The sequence below is a fragment of the Arvicola amphibius genome, chromosome 15, assembly GCF_903992535.2.
Source record: "Arvicola amphibius chromosome 15, mArvAmp1.2, whole genome shotgun sequence".
Lineage (NCBI taxonomy): Eukaryota > Metazoa > Chordata > Mammalia > Rodentia > Cricetidae > Arvicola > Arvicola amphibius.
Genome location: NC_052061.1, coordinates 22,239,710 through 22,262,674, shown reverse-complemented (window position 1 = coordinate 22,262,674; position 22,965 = coordinate 22,239,710). Strand labels below are relative to the sequence as shown.

The 22,965-nt window shown below is 47.1% G+C and overlaps 1 protein-coding gene and 1 pseudogene across 3 annotated transcripts in view; both read right to left on the bottom strand.

The window, feature by feature from the left end:
• The window catches only part of Arhgap10 (Rho GTPase activating protein 10), a 254,919-nt gene that overhangs the window by 202,231 nt on the left and 29,723 nt on the right, over nt 1-22,965 (bottom strand). The window lies entirely within an intron of this gene.
• Nucleotides 18,350-21,843, bottom strand: LOC119802183 (annotated as a pseudogene).

The window sequence follows — 22,965 nt, the reverse complement described above, 5'->3', positions numbered from 1 at the left end:
AGCTGACAGAGCAGTGCTAACATGGGAGAATGGTACACACCAGTGAAAATCAATGGGACAACTGGGTTCATCACACTATCAGTGGGCAACGAGAAGCACAAGGCCAGGGTGACAAAGGCTGAGAAGGGATAGCAGAGACTAACAACCCAAAACCCACGTCAGAGTGGAAGAAAGAACCAAGTCCATAGATTGATTTTTTAGCTTCCACCCAAGTACCGCAGCAAGGGTATCACACATATACACAGTAATTTATCCAGAAAAATAAAGAAATGCAAGGCCTAAGTAAGAACTGGCTCATTTACATGGCACCCTAGCCTGTACATGGGAAGATTGCCAAACAGATACCCAAGTCGCTACTGTCTTTACGTCTAGATGGCATCTGTCCCTCATCCATTCCTGGAGGAGCTCCCAGAAAACCCAGAGCTAATCAATGTATTTCTGAGACGTGGAAGGCATTCAGGGCAGCACAGCCACATGGCAAACACAAAGCCCTCTATCAGAGACAAAACCTGCACTCATCAAATTCAAACACCTACGAGCTGCCAAGACTGGCTTACACACTGCACATACATGACTGGAGGTGAGAGTAGGCAAAGTCAAAAACTAAAAAGCCGAAGTCCAGGCTTGGCTCTAGGAGTGGTGACCTGTTTCCAAAATGAGGCACTCCATCTCTCAGAGAGCTAAAGTGTAGGCCAAGGCCCTTGCTGCTTCTCTCTTTCAGTGACAAAACAGTAATAACAATAATGAGTGTGACACAAGAGTAAAGCTCTTCAGTTCAGATAGTTATGAAGTCATAGTTAAGTCTGCTTAGACTGCTGAGCCTCCCACTGTGCCCCAGTTACAAAAATAATAGAACAAACAACGTAAGAAGGAACCAGCCATAAACAAGGGAAACATCTGGTGGAGCAACCCCACATGTGCGGTCACAGGACTCAGATAACCTAGTCTACTCCTTCAGTGAGGCTGTGTAAACAGCTCTATGCACAACTCACCTGTCTATCTTAGATCTTTGCACCCCAAGGCCTTCTGTGGAATAGCAACAGCCCGTCCATTAGCTCCAACAGCCTCAGGTAAAAGTAGCTTGATGACATATTTCTGCTTTAAAAGATCGGAAAGAAACATCTACAGAATCAGACATTAGCACCTTTAGTATTTATTGACTTCAGTGTGGTTTATTCCTCCCATGTAAGCTACTCTGCCTCTGGAAATACAACTCACAGAGAAGCAGTGGCTCAGCTGAGGGGATATATTTACACACACACACACACACAGAAACACTCAAATATAAAGCAGTTTATATGGGGGAAATTATTTGAGCTGGAAAAAGATCTATTATATGCTGGTGCACAGAAATAATCATGCTGGTAAGTTTTTTGTTGTTTGTTTAGTATTTAACAAGTGTAGGTCATTTCTGCGTCACACACATAACATAAAATAATTTTGTAAATTAACTGGGGTAAAGAAACTACAATTAAGACATTAAATTTTTTTAAGTAAGATCCAAAAACCACAGAGAATCAAACAAGGAATAATAAAAAGCCAAGGCAGTGTATGTTACTGACATATGAGGTTTTGCTGAGTTCACTCCAGTTCAATGTATTAGAAACGTAAGGAAAGAATGAGCAAGGACCAAGGTCCTGGTCCTCCGTCAGGAATCACTGCGGACGCTGGTCTCTGTCCTGAGTCACTCCACAGTGGACGTTATAGACAGACAAGTCAGAGGGAGGCAGGGCCTGGGGAGGGAGGCAGGGCCTGGGGAGAGAGCTCAGTCAGTTAGTACCCCCACACAAGATGAGAGTCTGAACTCTGGTCCCCATGATACAAAGAAAGGGTGGACACAGCCTGCACATCTGTGACCCATATAGGGAAGGAGGGGAAAGGGGCACAGTGGGCAGAGACAGCACAGCAATTAAGAGCTCGAGCTGCTCTTGCAGAGGACCAAGTTTCAGTTGCTGGAAGCCAGCAACCACATGGTTCGTAACTATCCAATCCATAATTTCAGCTCCAGGGACCTGATGCCATTTTCTGAACTCCAAAGACAACAGGTATGGATGTGATATGCATATATACATGCAAGTCAAACATTGAGACACATAAAATAATAAAATCTGCACGCAGGCATGGATGGACACACACACACACACACACGACTGAAAGGCCAATGTATATGTGAAAAGATAATTTCTGCTGCTCACAGTCAAATTTTACACTCAAGTCAGAACAGTAAGCTATTACCTCACTCCCAGCAACTGTCCAGACTCCAGACATTTACCATTACGGGTAAGAGAAGCGCATCAGTGACGTCACACATCACAGACCGCTGCTCTGTGGGGATGGAGTAAAACTGAGAGAGACTTTGGAGTGCACAGCTGCACGTCTCCAGAGAGCTCACACGGGTTTCAGCAGCTACGTGGACACACCCACAGGAGTCCTGTGAATCCTAGTGGAAACTGTAAACATCCTAAAAGTCTTCACAGGCAAACACACTCTCAAATAATCATGCAATGAAATGAAATACATGAATTTAAAATACCCAAGTGATAAATGAAAATGAGACAATTTCTAAAACACGGCTTTTTTTCTCTTACAATATAGTTTGCGCTCATGTTCATAAAGTTTTAAAACATTTATGTTTCTTACAAATTTGTGTGTGACAAACATACAAAAATATGCACAGCAATGCTACACCCCAAATCTAGGATAACAGCTCCTTCTCTGAGAAAGGAAGAGAAGGGATGTTCAGAGGTCTTCAGTCTAGGGCGATGCTTATTTTCACACATGTCCTTTACATATTTAGATCTGTACAGACTTGGGAATTCACTATAATACTCTCTATACAAGTTGTAAAATGTCCCATCTAAAGAAAATAAAAGAATTAATGCAACTTGACTCAAAACTTACTCAAAAGAGGATTAAAAGAAAGTTGCTAGCGTGTGGCTTTAGCGCTAGCGAGCAAATGTGGGCTCCACAGCCCCACTCACAATACATGCCCACGGATTTGCGTAGAGAACTGGACGAGCAGTGAGGAGATCCACTCACTAATCCATTCATCTCCATGTAGTCTCAAATATGCATCGTCACGGGTTTACATGTCTGTACACATATTTATCAATGACACAGCAGGTCGACTCTTCAACAGAGAATAAACTGCGCTGGACTTTCCGTTGTTGTTCAGACAGGCTCCTGGCTTTGTGGGCCGTGCTGGCCTCAGCCTGCTAAGTTCTTTGAGTACAAGCATATGTAACCACACATGACTAGACAGCTTTTAAAAACAGCGTTATGAGATGTTATGGGCTAAATGTCTTTGTTCCTACAAAGTTCCTAAATTGAAGTCCTAAACACACACGGCAGCCCCCATGGGATGGTATTGGGGGGGAGGGGGATGGAGACTGTGGGAGGGGCTAGAGTCAATGACGCCATGAAAGGGGAGGAGCGGCACCACAGTAATGGAATTGGTGCCCTTATCCAGGGAACAGGGATGGCTCCCACCCCAAACCCAGTATATTAGGGCTGCTGACCTCGACTTTCCCAGCCTGTTGTTTTTGTGGCATGCCCCACTCAGTCTGTGACTGCAGCGCCCTGATCTGACTAAGACAACGGGATTGGAACAGAGCTTCTGTTGATAAACACCACGTCTTTCTGAAGTGCTAGGACGAGCTCCTCACATGAGCAGCAGCGCACGCCTCTAATCCCAGCACTGCAGACTCACTCAAGGGACTAGCCTCGGCCTCAGGAAAACCCAAGAAACAAGGAAGAGCGCCCTTCCTGGCTGTCTAATATACCATTTGATACCTGTCCCCTGGGCAAGTGTCACTGTTTTAGGAGTCTGACTTATAATGTACTTAGGAACGTCTCCAACGGGAAAGGAACCTAAAGGGCTGAGTTCTGACGTCATCTATGTGGCCCTACACTATCTGCCGGTTCATCTGCCTAAACCATAACAGAAAACAGGAGCCTGGTCCAGGGAGCCAAGACCTCTTCCTGTTTCTGAATAAGACACCACATTCACCAGGAGTAGACACATCTCACTTAAAATACATGGAAAGTATGGCCAGGTGGTACTCAAATGCATAAAAAAATCACATTCACAAAAGCTGCTTAGAAAATTATACCATGATAAATTTAAGATGGCAGTTCTACCAATTTCTGCTCTTCTGGGGGCTAACCCTCAGCAGGGGGGCCACCTCCAAACAGCAGTGTGAGTCCTGAAGTCCTGCAGTTGGGTCAGGATAATGCCATCAGCTGCGGAAAGCAGCTAAGGACTTACGCCCTCACTGTCCTGTATTAAAGGACAGTATAAGCCTGACCTAGGATTGTCCCATGTGCGGGACTGTCGAGACGTAGAGATTCAGTCAATAAGGGACCATAAGTCTCCCAAGCATGCGAAATCACCTGTCTTCCCTGACACCATATGAACAGATCACAGTACTAATAATTATAACCCACAATAAGCACCTCAGAGCGCATTTTCCCACTTGTACCAAAACATTCGCTGAGATGGTATTTTATTTATTAGCTGTGGCTCAGATTATACACACAGAACACTCCCGAGTGTACACAGAGTGAAGGAGCAGGCACAAAGAGTGAAGGGCGGGTCTACCCTTTGTGGCTCCATGAGGTTTGCACACACCAGCACCAGCAGCATTCTGTATGCTTTTGCGTGGTTTGGGGTACTAGTCTTCAAAGTGCTGAATTTAAGACCAAAACAAAACAAAACAAAAAAAGAAAGAAAGAAAAAAGAAGCCGGGCGGCGGTGGCGCACGCCTTTAATCCCAGCACTCGGGAGGCAGAGGCAGGCGGATCTCTGTGAGTTCGAGACCAGCCTGGTCTACAAGAGCTAGCTCCAGGATAGGCTCCAAAGCTACAGAGAAACCCTGTCTCGAAAAACCAAAAAAAAAAAAAAAAAAAAAAAAAAAGAAGAAGAAGAAGAAAGCACTGGTTTGAGATCTTAGAGGTATTTCAGATTCATGGAGACAGAAGCATGTTAAACAGCCAGGAAACTGAATAAATTCTCATGAAGTTTTAAGGAAGGGAACTATTGGGTTTAAATTGACTCCCACTTAAACTTGCCTGAGCCCTTTATTTCAGACCCTGTAAAAGGCAGGCTCTTCTTCACGCCCATCCTAAAGCACAGCTCCTGTGCCCTCAGAGGTCTGCACTTCACAGGGTCCCAAGGACAAGGCTGTGCTTCCCAGAAGGAAGTGTGGTCATTCCTTCTACTATTATCAGTGTGCCTGTTATCAGAGCAGTTAAGGCAGTCACTCACTGGCTCCCTAGGTGTACACAAGGTGACAAGATTTAATGGTCAATGGTCATGGGGCCAGGAGGCCCCGGTGAGTAAGAAGAAAATGCTCCTAAGAGTTGATCCCAGTGAAGCAAGGAGGAAGTCTGGCCATGAAACCCTTCAGACAAAATGCCCCAAGGGGTGGTACTGAGGTGAGACCAAAATGAGATTTACCTCATTCCAAATCCACCCACCAAACTACTGCTAGATTAGCCTTCTGGTTCCAACAGCCAGGGTGCATCCACGCTTAGTGAGCACAGCCCCAATTCCTTAGCTGGTATTCACTGCGCCCCACCCCCACCCTCGCCTGCCACTGGCTCTGCTCCCGCCCCACCCACTTCCATCACTCCACCCTTGCCAAAGAATGATCCCTGTTTACCTCCTTGAGCTCTGGCTCCTCCCTCTGCAGATGTTTTACTCTGGAGGTTTTCAGTGCTGAAAGTACTCCTTAATCCTGTTTACAGCCATGTTTACTCACGGAAACATGAAGTGTCTCTGAGGAAACCAGTTAGCAAAAAGAAAAAACCTTCAGTAGTGCTCCCCGCCCCCAAGGGGCTCCACCAGGTCTTGCAGCCTCAAACACCTCTCTCAACTCCAGAACTCTGTTAGAGCCTAGTTTGCTCACCTCCTGGCTACTGGTTAAAGAGGTTAGTCTAGTGAGCAGAACATTAAACTTTCCGGGCATCAGAATCAACGCTCCAAGCCCTTCTGGACATAGAAAGAGTGCTCAATATCAAAGGGGTGACTTACAATATAGCCAGAGCTGCCAAGAACTCAAGCCAAGCAGCAAGTGTGCACAGCACTGAGTCCAAGAAGGTCAGGAGTGTGACCTTAGTGGGGACAGCATCAGAATAGGGAGAGCCGAAAGCAGACACCGGAGGCCACAAAGAGAGGGAGACAATCAGACGTGGACTGTCTCTATATGCAGCAGACTGACTTTGAACTGGTGACCATCCAACCGCAGCCTCTCAACTCCAGTGCAGGCACAGGCTCAGCACCACCAGATCAGCACCACCAGGATCAATCTTGGTTTTTGTTTTTTGAAATGTAGCGCTCTTTAGTATGGCTGAAACTGACACTCAGTCCTCAAATACTTGTGCCTTGGCCAGAGTGCAGCTAGGACTCAGGAGTACATGATGAAATCTGGCCTAAAATACTCCACCCTTTTCCCTACTGCTGTTTCATGGCATGTCCCCACTCCTGCTCCCAGAGACTGGACAGTAAGTATCCTGATTCAGAGAAGAAAGAATAACCGAAAAGAGGAAGAAGAAATCCTTCCCCACTGCCACAACCCAGCTGGTTCCCAGGTCCTTTGGAGTAGGCCGCTGTGGATGTGATGTGAATGCTAGTGTTTCCACACTCAGAGAAAACAATGTAACAATCAGTGAAGCTAGCTGGCCTCTTCTCCAGCTAACACCGTGCACAGCGGTTATCTGGTGGAAGGAAGCTGCTGGCATGCTCCCTGGCTCTGTACCTGGCTCTGGCCCAGGGGTCTCTCTGCCCTACTTTGAACAGGGAAAACAAGAACAAAAGCTCTCAAATGATTCACCCCTGGAAATTCTTGCCAATAAATATGGACAAACTAACCTTAAATTTCTTTCTTCTAGGATTTATTTTATGTGTTTTAAGTGTTTTGTTCATATGTACATCTGTGTACCACCTATGCGCCTGGTGCCCACGAAGAGGGAATCAGATCCCCTGGAACTGAAATGAGACACTTGTTGAGCCTCTACGTGGGTGCTGAAGATTGAACCTGGATTCTCTGCAAGAACAAGTACTCTAGCTACTGAGCAATCTCTCCCAGCCCATAACCTCAATTTTCTAAATTCCAGAAGACAAGTTTGTCCTGTAAAAGGAGTTCATACAGTTTCTTCCTAGTAGCTAGACTTAATTTTCATTCATTGATAAATTGTGAAAAGAGGGAGTGGTTTGCCTAGCTAGAGGTTAAGGAAACAATCATCATTTAATTGTCACCTATGAGCCAAACCTTTGTGATGACGTCATGAGGCACAAACGTCTATGCATGAAATGCCAACCGCCTCTCCACACTGACCATCTACACACGAAATGATGGCTGTCCACGCTGAGCAAAGGCAGTAAATGATGACAGAAGGAAAATCAAAGTCTTATCCTCCTGGGGTGAACATTTTCATTTGTATTAAGGGGCGAGGAACCTCCTACAACTATGTTTGTGGGAAAGAAATTATATTTAGATGGCTTTTACTTCATGTATTGTTCCTTGGATGTTGTACACATGCAACCTTTTCAGGAATGGCCAAGGAGCACCTTAATCATAAACGCTCGGTTTACAATATTCCCATTCTGAAAGTTATATACCACTGACCCCAGCCTTTGAAAAACATTCGGGTGTTGGGTATGGCTTGGAAAGAGAGCACGTATCTCAGATGCTTGACGTCTTTGGTTCAGTCCTCAGCATCAACACATAGCAACAAAAGTCAACAGGAACTCTATTGGTATCTCATACCAAAGAGCAAAAGCTGCTAAACAAGGAAGGCAAAGGCCACACACTACCATCTACAAACAACAAAGAGGGAGACTGAGGTCTGTGATCTCATTGTTACATTATGTGATGCCTCAAAAGACATCAGCTCTGATGCCTCAATCTTATGACTTTACCCTAACAATTTGAGGACTCAAACAGGTCACGATCTTCTTTTCCTTTAGTCTGGTGCATTATTTCCAACTATCAGAAAAGGACTATCAATACACTATTATCTGGGGACCAACTACACTGTCTTACATAACAAATCTTCCGTTAGCCTTCCGTGTCTTTACATAACTGAAGAATGGGTGGGGGAAAAAAGGAATTCTCTAGACATGAATTTCCCAGAAGTCTCTTCTTTCTTGCTTGGAAACACTCTAACCCCTTGGAGCAGGTCATAACAAATTCTATCCTGGGCACCTCTGCCGGAGCAGGCATGCTGCAATCAGGTATCAGTGGTGAAGCCAGCAAACACACAGCTTTATGAGGTCCACCCAGTCATCTGACCCCAAGATTTACACACGGTTCTCCCACAGAAGATTTCGTGGTTTCAGTCCTTGTAAGAACTGTTTTTGCTGACAACCACTGCCACAATATTCTCTGAGTACTACTAGCCACAGAGCAGACACAAGAACATACTCCTGGAAATATGCATGTTTCATGCAGATGATAAAATCCATGGGCCACACACACAAAAAAAGAAAGCCACCAGAACTTCTCAGATGATGTCATGCCTCTGTGAAATCATAACAAAATCACACTCCTCCTGATCAGGATTACCACACCCGAAACTTGATCCTTTAACTATACTACAAGAGCATCACAAAGAACAGTCATTCAGAGCCAAATCTTTCTAAACCCACACCTGCCCAGCAAACTACAAACACACTTCCTAATCCAGTCACCTTGGACTTTTGCAGAGTACAGGGGAAGAGAGGGAGAGAGAGAGGGAGGGAGGGTGGGCGGGCAGGCGGGCGGGCGGGCAGCACTGGAAGGCCTGGCTTCAGCATCTTAGCTCTCTGCACTTAAAAGTTGCAAAGAAAAATTAAGCAAGGAAATCTACCATGTGCATCAAAAATGCTATCACTAACAGCCAGGCTTCTGCCTCGGAAATTACATTTAAAACAGACACCTAGAATTTTGGCAATATGTGTGAGGAACCATATAAATCTGACCTAGTTTTCTAAGAACTTGGCTTCCACTTTTGCTCTCATTTATGAGGAGATGGCTTATAGGAAATCTAGAGTAGTAATTTTATGCCAATTGGTTAAGAAATCTCTGGTATACCCAGAAGATGAAACAGAAGCGATTAATAATTTAGTAAAATAGCTGACTTATCAAATTCATCCTGAAGGCAGAAGAAATGATCACAGTAGAAATACAGACGAGCTCTGAGCAAGCACTCACGTTGTAGACGTCACTCGCTGTCCCTAACACACACACTCAAACACCCCCAGTACGCAAGGAGAGCCCACGTCATGTCCACTATGAGTAGTAGCCCAGGGTGGACAAAAACTAAGCACTGGTGAATCAGGAGACTCCAGAGTCCACAGCCTGGGCTGTCGAGACGGCTCCACAGGGAAAACGTCTGTTACAACCTGAGCCTGAGCCTGGAAAGGATGGAGAGAACAGACTCCACACAGATCCCCACATATGCACTGTGGCGTGCACAGATCTATACACATTCACTGTGCACGCTTGTGAGTACGCACATGCGAACACGCACACACATGTACACACGCAAAGAACAATAATAAATTAAATGAGAACTTTCAAAAAGAGGTTAAGACTAGCATAGGCTATAATTGCAAAACCCTGCTTTTAAGAAAATGTGGTGTGGTGCCGCATCGCATCCTAGCACTGGGAGGCAGAGGCAGGGGATCTCTGAGTTCAAGGCCAGCCTGGTCTACAGGGTGAGTTCCAGGACAGGCTCCAAAGCTACAGAGAAACCTTGTCTCAAAAACAACAAACAAAACAAAACAAAAAAACAAGGTTAGAGACGTGAGTAGAGTTCCCACCTGGTTCTAGGCCCAAAGATGGCCAACAACTGTCCCCAAAGTCTTGTGGGAACAGAGTCTAATCTAAGACGGAAGCACTCCCTCTGTTCCTGTCTGTCCTTCAGAATTCCCTAAGGTGGGAGAGGAAGGGCTGACCCCATACACAACCCATGCGGCTGTGCCTGCCTCTTCAGACTCCACAGCACCATCGCCACCCCACCGTGGGACTCCCTCAGAGGGACCCTCAGCAGCAGCACTCTTGGGGGCATCAGCCAATTTCTGTCTTCTGTGATGTTCCTCCGTGGCTGCTGCCAGCCACAAGAGGCTGACCTGTCACAACTTCAGGTACTGCTTTCTCTGTGAAGGACACAGTGCCTTCCCCATCTCTGGTCCCTCTCTACAGATCTTGTGGGGAGATGAGCATTTCCAACCTCCTCCCTCCAGAAGTTGATCCAAGTGTGTTTGTGATAAGCTTACACTCCATCAGATCAGACCTCTCTTCCCCTTGGTCCTTCCTTGCCAGATTCCTTTCTCCCAGGACAGAAATGGAGACACCTGGCCACTAAATAATTTCTCACCTAATCTTCCTGTTAAATTGCTGAAGAATCCCACAAAGGATCCACTGCACTCCCCAATGGACTTGGAGCCACAGAAAGGATTGAGTGAAATAAATGTCAATGTTATAGAATAGATGTAGCTTATAGGAATAGATGTAGCTTATAGGTAGTTCACACAAGCCCCTCCCTCCTTGGTGTCAGGGACTGAACGTGAGGCCTCCTTACACATGCTAAATACATACTTTATCAACAAGTTTTAGCTTTCAGCCTTATAATTATGCTCCAAATTGTCTGAATGATCATGCATCACTTTGAATGAAAGGAAAGAATCTAAGTGTTATCTATGACCATTCGTTACAAAATGATTACAAAATGTTAAGGAGGACAGGACACGGTGGCAATATATTGCAACCCTATCACCTAGAGGTACAGTACTAAAAGTCTAAGCAACTTATACCAACATTATCTCACTCTTAGTTAAGCAAGACTGCAGGGGTTTAGGAATCTAGGGAATTACCATGAAATGACTAGTACTGTTTTAAATACATACACCTATGTCCTGCCATTTAAACTACAGGATAACAGGAGACTAAATTAGGAAAAACAAGATTACAATGTTCAGACTCATGTAAAGCTCAGACGTTCAAAGCAATTAAAAGGCTGAGCATAGTAGTTGCCTTTAATCCCAGCACTTGCCTGGTCAACCCAGTGCGGTCCAGGCTAACGCAGAACTGTACAATGAGACTCAGTCCAGGGGTGGGGTGTCTGTAATGGTAAAAATAAAATGCTGCAAGTTCCCAAGTGGCTGCAGCGGAGAACGGGCCATGAGACCATGCGGCAGGTGCAGGTCCCCGAGCCAGTCCCAGGCAGGAGCAGAGCAGTGGGCCACGAGGGGCTGCAGTGGGCCACAAGGGAAAAAAGATGGATGGGCACGCCACAAGACCACCCCGCAGTTCTCCGAAGGTGGCTGGTTCCAGGCAGGAAGCCACGCAGTGGGCGAAAGACAGAGACATGGATAGGCACACCATGCAAAGTGAGGTTGAATATTTATTTAGTGGGTTATGGAGGGGAAGGGGAGAAGGGAGGAGGGGGGAGGGGAGGAAAGGAGGGAGAGAGGGAGGGAGGAAGAGAGAGGGAGGGAGGGAGGGAGAGAGAGAGAGAGAGAGAGAGAGAGAGAGAGAGACAGAGACAGAGACAGAGAGAGACCCCCCCCAAGGGAGGGAGAGGAGAAATGAGGAGAGACAGATGCTGCCTATTCAAGAGGGAGATGGAAAAGGAAAAACTCGGGCTAAAGGGAATGGGTGTGGCTTGTCTCTTAAAGAGACAGAGCAGACCATTACAGTGTCTATTAAAATTTTTAAGGGCACCTTTAATCCCAGCATAGGGAGGCACAGGCAGGCAGATCTGTGTGTTTGGGGCCAGCCTGGTCTACAGAGTGAGTTCCAGGACAGTTACACAGAAAAAACCCTGTCTCGAAATCCCATTCCACCACACTGTAGCCCCAAAATTTAAAGGCATAAAAAATTACACGGAGCTTTGTTTACAATACAGTATACACAATAACTTCAGAAGAAAAGTACTTGAATTTGGTCTAACAACTGAGTTCTTCTCCAAGAACAGTTTCTGTTCCACAGGATCACTGACTCCAGGCTACAATGAAGGAAACGGAGCGCCTGGACAGTTCCTCTTCCCATGGCAGCATCCAGTCCCAACACGAGCCACCACAGGTACAGCCACACCTCTTTCCTACGGTGTGTTAGCATTCCAGTCCAGGCTTCCTGCTTCCCGTGGTGGACTTCGTGGATTCCTGCTACCTGTGAAGGGGTGTGTGGATTCCTACTACCCATGGTGGAGTGCGTGGATTCCTGCTACCCATGGTGGAGTGCGTGGATTCCTGCTACCCATGGTGGAGTGCGTGGATTCCTGCTACCCATGGTGGAGTGCGTGGATTCCTGCTACCCATGATGGAGTACATGGATTCCTGCTACCCACCCACAATGGAGTGCGTGGATTCCTGCTACCCACGATGGAGGACGTGGATTCCTGCTACCCGTGATGGGGTGCGTGGATTCCTGCTACCTGTGGTGGAGTGCGTGGATTCCTGCTACCCATGGTGGAGTGTTCAGTCCTGGGGCTTGTCTGTGCTTACACAACAGGGTAACAAAGAACACATGTGTATGGTGACCCCAGACTGGGGTATCCTGGCTAGCCGCTGTCACACCAACCCTGCTCTGGTCTTCAGTGTCTAAGGGTAGCCCCTAGACCAGCAGCATTCACATCAGCAGGAAACTTGCTAGAAATGTGCTAGGGGTTAGCAGAGGTTCTGAGACAGGAAGACAAGAATGTCTGTCCTGCAGATGAGCTTCAGGGCTGAGAGAGCTCGCACTTCCTCTTCTACCTCCCTGTTCAAAGAGCACCCCTCCCTCCAGCTAATTATTCCCTGCCCGCCCTTCAAAGAGCAGAGGAACATTCCCTTCCTTTCCAGAAAACCTCCCCCAGATCTCTAAATGGTCCCCATCATCTTCTAGACTCTGCCTGAACTAATTCCCAGTTCCACACAGTTGACAATAATTAAAATAACAATGGAGCAAGATGGCAATACTAAGTGCCCTTAGGGTAAGGATTACAATACAGATCCATATTTAGGCAAAAAAGAGAGGCAGCAATGAGCCTGGAATTAAAGAATACTCTGAGGCTACATCCCAGGCAGCAAAATTTTCAATTAGACATGGCCTGTGAATAGTTCCTGGGGAAAGCAAGAAAAGCAACAAGTACAATGAATTTTCCATTCCTCTACAGCAGGGGTTCGCAGCCTCTCACAGGGGTCGCGTGAGAACATTGGAAAACACAGATGTTTACATTATGATTCATAACAGTAGCAAAATTATAGTTACAAAGCAATGATAAAAATAATTTTATGGTTGGGGGGATCATCACAACATGAGGAACTGCATTACAGGGGACCACAGAGCTAGAGTTTGAATCCTGACTGCCACAGACTGAACAGCTACAACCAGCGCAACATCGCAACATCTTATTGTTCTCTCTCTCTCTCTCTCTCTCTCTCTCTCTCTCTCTCTCTCTCTCTCTCTCTCTCTCTCTCCCCCCCCCCCTCTCTCGTTTTGGTTTTCCCAGATAGATTTGCTCTGTGCAGCCCTGGCTGTCCTGGAAGTTGCTTTGTAGACCAGGCTGGACTCGAACTCACAGAGACCCACCTACCTCTGCCTTCCAAGTGCTGAGATTAAAGGTTTGTGCCACCAAAACCTGGTTCTTCTCTTTCTAAGACAAGGAAGCTTTACATTGTCACCAACATGGGCCTAGCATTCTTGGATGCATCAGGCTGGCCTTGAACTCAACTCTTTCTTAAGATCCTGCTTCAGCTCCAGAGAGGCAGGATTATATGTGTGAGTTTTTTCTTCAGGGACTCACTACGTTAACTCTTGCTGGCCTCAAACTTACAGAGATCTGTTGCGTCTGTGCCCTGAGTGCTGGGCCACTATGACAGAGAAAGCAGCTTTTGACTAGCGTTTTCATGACAAGCTCTTGGCAGGCTGTTGGGGAGCAGCCCAAGTCAAAGCAGATCTCCACTGATTAGGTCAACACGGTAGCACATGAGAAACAGCAAGCATGTTTTCCAGAATTCCAGCTATACTACTATACTATACCAGACAATAAAGGACAAAAAGAACTTACTGTCAATCAAAATTGATGACATCTACCACATGACAAACAATGCACAACACTCGCTCTCTTCATGCCAAGTAAGGAAATGGATTCGATTAGCTGGCTTTCCATTACTATAGCAAACTAGCAGGAAAACCAAGTTAAAAGATTTGCTTTGGCTGTTTCAGTCTGAGGTTGGACAAGTCCTCGCTCCTTGGTCCTGTGGAGGGACAAAGCACCATGGCAGAATGGTACGGGAGAATTGTCTGTATTCTGTCAATCATGTTTTAAATAAATGCTGATTGGCCAAGCAAGAAGTATAGGCTGGTCAACCAGACAGGAAGTGGAGGCAGGGCAATGAGAACAGAAGAATTCTGGGAAGAAGGAAGCTCATTCCACACTCCTGCTCAGACCACCGAAGAAGCAGCATGTGACCTGCCCAGCTGAGAAAGGTACGGAGCCATGTGGCTAACATAGATAAGAACAACAGGTTAATATAAGCTACAAGAGTTAGCAAGAAGCCTGAGCTAATGGGCCAATCAGTTTATAATTAATGCAGACTCTCTGTGTGATTTTGCTCTGGGACTAAATGGCTGGGGGACCGGGCGGGACAGAAACCCCAATGAGCAGGCAGCCGTGTTACAGCAGAAGAGAACAGAGCAGCGCTGTTGACCTCAGGGCGGCCTGAGGGCTCCACCTCCTCCAGTTTCTACCACCCCCACCGTCTATCTGCCACAAGTCCATCTACGGCTTAATCTATGGATGGGGATAATGACCCAACACTCTGAACACTGCTGCCCGGAAGCGAGCTCTAGATCAAGACTCTCTGGGGCAACTATTCACACCCACGCTATCACACCGAAACTACTGAAAATGCAGTTTTTGTAAATGCCTATGCCAGGGGCAAAGGATACAAGTCCACATATTTCAGGTCATTTTGCTCCTCTTGGGTCTCTGGAGGAACTCCAGGCCTTCTTCACTGCTGAGGGTCTTACCAGCCCCCAAATTCCTTTTCAAGATTTCAGCTTCTCAAGACTCTTCCTGGCATAGAGGAAACAAGCCTTGTTTTCAGAAAGCAGGTTTGCTAAAAACACAAATGACCACAAGAGCCAAGGCAAATAAGGCCATACACTATCGGAAGGAATTCAGGGCAGAGAACATCGCCCTGACACATCATAAGTCATCCTGCTAGTGAGAGAAACGGGTTGTTGGTGTGTGAAGGAGTTGCCAGGACAGCCCTGCCAATGTGATTGGCAGGCAGGCATCTGCCTGATAGAGGTTATATCTCTAAGCCTTTGGGTCAACGTAAGGACAAGTCTGAAATACATGCCATCCAGTCACCCAGTTCTTAATTCAACTGGCAAAGCAAGAGACCCAATTTCCTAATATTAAGGAGACATGAATACATAACCAAAACAAGTCTGGCACATCCACGGTCAGCAGTGTGACATCAGGACTGTGCACTTACACTCAGAAGGTGGCTAATCATGACAGCTCTAAGTGTATCACACAAACTCTGTGTCACGCCAAACCTTCGTCGGGTCACTGATGAATATAGCCAAACACAGAGACCCAGATGTCAATGTGACTGCAGTCTATAGGGACGAAGACAAGCCCCCGACCATAAAGAACACACACCAAACGTTCAGTCTGGTATCACTGCTCTTGGGGATCAGAACAACCCCAACATATGCTTTCAGCACCACGACAGCAAGAGTGGGTGTTTCGATAGAGTCTGTATCCCTGAGCTCCCCAAGACCTCATCACTCCCAATGTGGGGCGCCTACTTCCTACCAAACTAGCAGCTGCGGTGCAGCTCCAAGTTAGCTTAAATAAGCACAAGCAAGGGAGGAAAGGGTCTGAAAAGTCTCCCTTCCTCCATTTATCAAAGACTCCACAACATGGCTTCCCAGGCTGCAGGCTGTCTGGGAACACCACAAGGCATTCCTGAGAGGAGAAACAGGCCTCGTGCTGCAACAGAACAGCTGTAAGCATTCCGCCAATGACATCTGCACACGCAGCTTTCTCTGTGCAGTTCGCATATGGCCAGGGCACGCCTACAGACAGCAATGCACCCACAGCATATAAAGTGCTATGCAGAGACCGAAAGGTCAGGAAGAGGCAGCTCTCCATGATCAAAAGTATGAGAAATGGCCAAAAAGTTCTCCATCGGGAAACTGTGGAAACTGACATTCAGGGCCTAGATTCAAGTCTGAGTTTTGTGTCCAATACTTCTGTGTTCAATTAACTTTTGCGTACATCCGTTCCCTAATAAGTAAAAAGGGTATTGTAGCAGTAGTATAGACCTAATGATCCTATTACTCCGCAACACCCAACACACACTAAGCGTTCTATTAGGGTCAACAATGCCACAGCTTCAAGACTGGAGGTGCTTCATCTGACATGGTGTTTTACATCCATTCCCTGTATGCAGAGAGCAGAGACCCGTGTCCCACAAGGAGACTAGGGCTCACTGCTTGTCTGATTTGTAGCCTGGGAGTCACAAAGCCAGAATTTCAGTCCAGGCAGAGACCTGGAACTACAGTTAACCAATCTAGCCAATCAGGAGCTCCCGGTTCAGGGAGAGATCCTGCCTCAAAATCTAAGGTGGAGAGCTACTGAAAAAGAGAGCCACCATGAACCTCTAGCTCTGCAAACACACACACACACACACACACACACACACACACACACAATCCTCAAGGAGGAAACAACTGTGGCCACTCATTGGGGGCATATAGGTAAGTAAGGGGTATGTAAACAAGTACATGTTGTTGAGGTGCTCTCTAATGACCAAATGTTTATTGTCTCTGCTCTGTGCTAGCTGAGGAGAAAACACACACACACACACACACACACACACACGCGCGCACAAAACATCATGCGACTTTATACAATCTTCCCAAACAAGTTCTATGTCCTAGGTGGCCTCATGGCACAACACAAACAAAAGTTTGGGAATACGTAATGTGTAAGCAACAGAACGGAGAAAACTAGGAGGAAGTGAGTGCAGCCGTGATCTCAGAACCCCTCAAGTGAAGCTCATCCCAAAGCAGGCACAACCCCAGGCGTGTCCTCCTCCTACACACTTTTACAAGGAAGCCAAAGCCATCAAAGTACCCGGGCTGTCTAAAGCAAGGAACTTTGCATGCAGACTCCCCTGAGAGCTCTCGCTTTCCTAGCCTGGTGAACTTAAGATCTGAGCTGGAGAACCCAGGACAAATTAGGTCAGCTATGGTGAACAGGAATGGAGGATCAACTCAGTCGGACCGAAGAATTTACACCAAGATTATGAGAACAGGCTATACCAACACAGAACTACATTCCTGCCAGTTCCATCATCTGCCTTAGAGAGAGTAATTCATCTATTAGCCAAAGGTGGTTACCTCTAAATGCATATTCCCTCCATCTGGCAGCTAAGGCAACTGGACCCAGATAGGCCAGGATCTTGCCCAAGCTCACACAGCAGACAGCCAGCTGAGAGTCACCAAGACAGTATGGTTCTCAGGCCCACACTCTCAGCTGATACAAACTACCCAAGCAACTGCAAACCACGTTCCAGGCTGTGCTCTAGAGCTGACCAAGAACCAATCAATGTTAAAAAGAAAGCCACTCTAGCAAGGGCTTCACCAGCCCCACACTCCATCCACTTCTCAGAGCGGACCAGCGAGCTCACTCACAGCTCAGGTCAGAGGTAGGGAACAAACACAGAGCTCCTCCCTCTTTGCCCGGAAATACAAATACCAAGCTCCTACCTCCTCACCGGGAAGTACAAACACCACATGTGCGCTTCCCTCTTCCCCTAGAAGGACGGACACCGCGCCCTCTCTTCACGCAGGAAGATAGCCCATCATTCCACTTGAACTCCAGGCTTTTATTACTCAAGGCACATGCTTTTGTTTTGTTTTGTTTTGTTTTCTCCTTGGAAATCTGGACAAAGAGAAGGCTGAGAGGAGGCCTGAGGGTCTCTGAGTGAGTCTGTCAGCACATGGTCCCAACTGGGCCTGTCATCAGTTGGGCACAGCAGTTTCCTCACTATGAGCCAGTCCCACCCTCAGGGCAGCGTCCTGGTCCAAAGACGAATAAAGGCCCCAGGTTGGGCCTATTCCCAAAGCCTTCAGGATGGTCAATAAATAGGTTAGATTCTGAGCCAGACCTGGGAGGATGGGGTGGAAAAGGGCAGGATCAGCTGCCCAGGGATCCCAAAGAGGTCCTGAGGCCTGCCCTTCTCCAACAAGGAAGTAATAAATAGACCTTAACCTCAGGAACGGGTGTTGGAGCAGGGGATCCTTCCCCTCAGAGTTAGTAATTAAATCTCATGTTAAAAACAAACTAACCCTAACACCTACCAGCATCTACAAAATTCTACAGGAGAGGGCGAGGGGCTAGCCTGCCTGCGGGGTACACAGTACCCAGCCCTGCAGGGTACTGGAGCCCCTGGGGCTCCCTCTTCCCTAGGGGTGACTGATGGTGGCTTCTTCACTGAGTAAGGGGAGACTGGGACCCCCACCATCAAAAGTGGTTCTTCTTCCGAAATAATCTTCATAGGTCCTGAGAGTTGCCACGAAAATCGAGGTCCCAAATATGGAGGCACTTGGTAAGCTGAGTCCAGGTGGTGAAGTCTTCATCTTTCTCCATTCAGAAAAAGGCCACATAGGCACGGCCGGCCCTCTGTGTCTGCCAGGAAAGAGTCTTCACAAGGGTCCTTGCTGTGGTCCAAAACCTCGGCTTCACTGAGCAGCCTGTGAATTTCCACTTCAAAAGCTTCCTTGTTGACCTTGTGCTTCTTGAAGTAGGCCTCGTGGAAGTAGTCGTTCATGATGAAGCCCATGATGCCAAAGTGATAGGATCAGGAAATATCTGGGATGATGTACTCTCGGCCCCGGTGCTGTTCTGGCATTGGCATCCACATGTCCCTGGCCCACAGCTTTTCTGGAGTGGGCCACTTAGGCTCAAGCTCCTCCTTGTATAGATTTCCGAAGCACCCATCCCAATCCAGGCACATCAGTGCTGGATCCTCTGCCGCGTGTTCACACCCCTGGTCATTCCAAGCAGAGATGCAGTACAGGCTGTCACCTTCCTCCAGCAGGTGGATGGACTGGCTCAGGACACTGAAGAAACCCACAGCGATGTCCAGGTCCTCTTTCGGAACCATGGCAAACTTAGCCTCTGGAAACAGGCTGGAAGTGGCAGTGCGGCTGGCCTTATAGTGCTGAGACACACGAGCATTCCTGATGCTAACAGGAGTGTGCTGGCTGCCCTCAGACCAAACAGTGCCACCACATCCACATCTACTGTGGGGAGCCATCAATAAAAACCGCTATCATCTGCGGAGACACCCCTCAGGCTGAGAGCATTCTGTATGGGTAATTGGTTCCCTGCAATGACAGTCACAGGCACACTGAGGACCATAAGTCTGGGAGTGGTCAGGGCTGGGTCCTTGCAGCTGCACACACTCCCATAGCCCTCAACTTTGCGGCAGAAGTGCCTGCTGGGGCGGTTCAGTTCTGTGTCCAACCAGTGACATTTGGCTTCTTCAGCCAAGCTCAGGGGCACATCAGACTTTGGCAGGACCGGGTCACCCCAAGAGGAGAGGGCAGGAGACTTCAGGGTGTTTCTCGCCAAGTACAGGACCTCCTTTTCGTCCCACGAAGGCCCAAGTGTCCCTCCAGCCAAGGGCAGGGCCTGCCTGGCTTCCCAGGCTCCACAGCGAAGCCATCGCTGTATCTGTGAGGTGGAAGGAGCCTCATGCTTAACACTGCAGACCAACACACAGCCAGGTGCCACATATTGAGGAACAGTACTGTGGCCTCATCCTCATGAGGAGAATATGTGTCAAATACACGCTTTGCCATCACATGACCCATGGCCTGGCTGAGGACAATGACATGGATGCCTCGGCCCTGCTCTCGGGCCTCATCCTCTAGCACCGTGGTGCCGTCCACTGCCACACTGACTCTGCTTGTACGTGAGCACACTTCCACATCCAGGGCACGTCGGGGACTGCTGTTTCGGCGCCGAGGGAACTCCAAGTGTCCTAGGACCTCATCATAGTCTTGCTCTGGTTCCGGGTCTTCATTGGCTTTACTGATCGCTCTCCAAGTGTCTAGGATCAACTTGATGTGCACAATGACAGTCACCAGCAGGAAAAGCACAGCCCCTGTCTGACAGAATCTCTGCAGGGCAGGCTGGTTTGTCAGTTTGTATTTCCAGGTAAGATACCAGCTCGGTTTCTTCCTAGCCCCAAAGGAGTTGATGAGGGGACTAGGCTTCCAGTCATCCACACTGGATTATGGAGTCACCTCCGTCCCAATCAGCCCATGACTACAGGAACGGCTCAGGGGTCCTGGGCCCCACTTGGGCCCGCACAGCTCAGCCCCCAGCACCGCGGCCTCTGCCTCCTCCATCAGCACATGCTTTTTAATAGACTGTTTTCAGCTTCACCCAGGAAAACATGACTGTTTTGAATTCCTTATTTGGAAGATCACAGTAACCCTGGAAACCACATACCAGAAAATTACTGCCATGTCAGTTTGCTCCATCAGAATTTACAATGCAACATTTCAGCCCACAGGGACCTGAACAGCGGGACAACTTAACATTGCTCCCCAAGCCAGCCCTGGGCAGCTGGGATCTTACAACAGGAAGCCTGTCACTGGCCACTCTACTATGCAGGGGAACAGATCAAGCCTGGCCAAAAGCTGTTTCATTTAAAAAAAAAATCTTTTTCTTCCCAAGTCATGAACATACAGGACAGAGCAAAATTCAAACTTGCAATGAACTAGGCGGAATTATTGTGAAACTCTGTGAAGGTAGGGTAAGGAGTCTTTTGCACATCTATAATTATGGGTCCACATGCGTGTATACTTTCAACCTTTGTGTGTTTGGTGCTAGAAATCAAGCTCAGGGCCTCAACACCCACAAAACACACACTAGTCTGTGTAGTCCCCAGACTCATTGTCCTAACAGTTTCAATGAACCCTATCTTTCTATTTAATGACGAGGTCCCATGTAGCCAGACTGATCTCATTAAATAGCCTGAGAATGACCCTGAACTCCTGATCCTCCTGCCTCTACCTCCTGGGTGTTAGGATTATAGGCAAAAGCCATCACATCTGGTTTATGTGGTACTGGGGGCTGAAACCAGGGCTTCCTGCATGCTAACCAAGTCCCTTACCAACTAAGCTGTATACATATCTTATGCTGAAAAACATACCGCTTCCACTAACAGAGGGAAAGCAAAGGCAAAGACACTTGCCCAGATCTTGCACGTGATGCATTCTCTTTTTCCAACCACGCAATTACAAGGCAGGTCTGTCTCAGCCTTTCCTAGTCAATTAGACAAGAGTCGCACCTAACTGCCTCCACGTTGCTCTGGGATTACTAATCAGCTCCGCCCACCCAATGACTCAGAGTAAAATATTAAGAGATATGAACAGCTGCACTTATCCACCACCCCAAAATAGCTCTCAGGAAACCAAGCTCCATTTGGAAAACTGCATTTAGTAACCGTGCTCAACTGCAGAGAGCACTTGGGAAAGTTCTCCTAATTAATAAAGAAAAGGCCTGCAAAGGCTTTACAATATTTATAGAATACACATCCTCTCCTAGAAGTAACAAGTTAAATCATGCTGTGACCATTTACACCCTAGGCATTCATGCTGGTTTTTACTTGCAATCCTCAGAGTGATGAAGGGTTGCTAAAGCTTTGTTACCAACTGAGAAGAGCATTCCTAGAGGAGTTAGCATCAGCCACTCACCATGTAGTACATGTCTGCGCTCAGACAGGAAGTCCATAAGCCTGTTCCCATTTTTTTCCTTTCTGGCTGCTTCTACCATGCCCCCAACTTCTGATCTATACGTACAACTATGGTCTTAAAAAAAAAAACAGCCATAATAAAGGCAGAGCTAGAGAGATGGCTCAATCATTAAACTGCCCTCTGAACAAGTAGGAGGGCCAGAGTTCGGATCCCCAGAGCTCATGGAGACCCCAGGGATGGCAGCAAATCCTATAACCCCAGCACAACCAACCTGGCTAAAGTGGTAAGCCTTATCTCAAAATAATAAAGGTGAGCCTAATAAATAAATAAATGTGATTTTTAAGGGGAATGTTTGTCCCCTCAAAGGAAAGGTAGAGAGCAATCTACAAAGGACATCTGATGTCAACTTGAGGCCTCTATGTGCACCTGCACAGATCCATACTAACAGTACAACACACACCAAAAGAAAAAACAAACGGGATAAATAGCATATAGTATAACTCAGTGGTTAAAAAAGTTTAGCATGCTCAAAGATCTGGGTTCAGTGCTACCAAAAACAAAACCTAGTGACGGAAGGGAGAAATGCACAGCAGACCTAAGCAACACAAACTTTACAAAAATGCTGTAAACACAGCTCAGTGCTGGAATGTCTGCCTCTCACCATCAAGGTCCTGGGTTATAGAGACAGCCGCACATCAAAAGAAAACTAAACCAGATGGGTAGATGGGTGGATGGGTGGGTGGGTGGATGGGTGGGTGGGTGGATGGAATGTAGAAAGAGGATAGATAGATAGATAGATAGATAGATAGATAGATAGATAGATAGACAGATAGAGATGATAGACAGACACAGGTTGACTGATTGATTTAAACCATAAAATCTGGTGTCCTTTGGCAGATACATCCCACACCAGAAGAATCAAGGACAAGGGAAGTTGAAGGAAGCTGAAGGTCACTGCTATTCCTGGGGAGGGCTCCAGCATTCCCATAGGCTAAAGAAGAAACGAACCTGACCTATTTTCAAAAAGGAGAAGGGAAGGGAAGGGAGTAGAAGCATAAAACCTTACAGAAAAGACCCTTGACCTAGCCTTAAATTACTTATTAGTGGCACTGATGGAGTCAAGGGAAGTTGTAGAGAGGCATGTACAAGCCCACCAGCACCTACTGTACATACATGACAGCATACATGATGAAGGATGAAG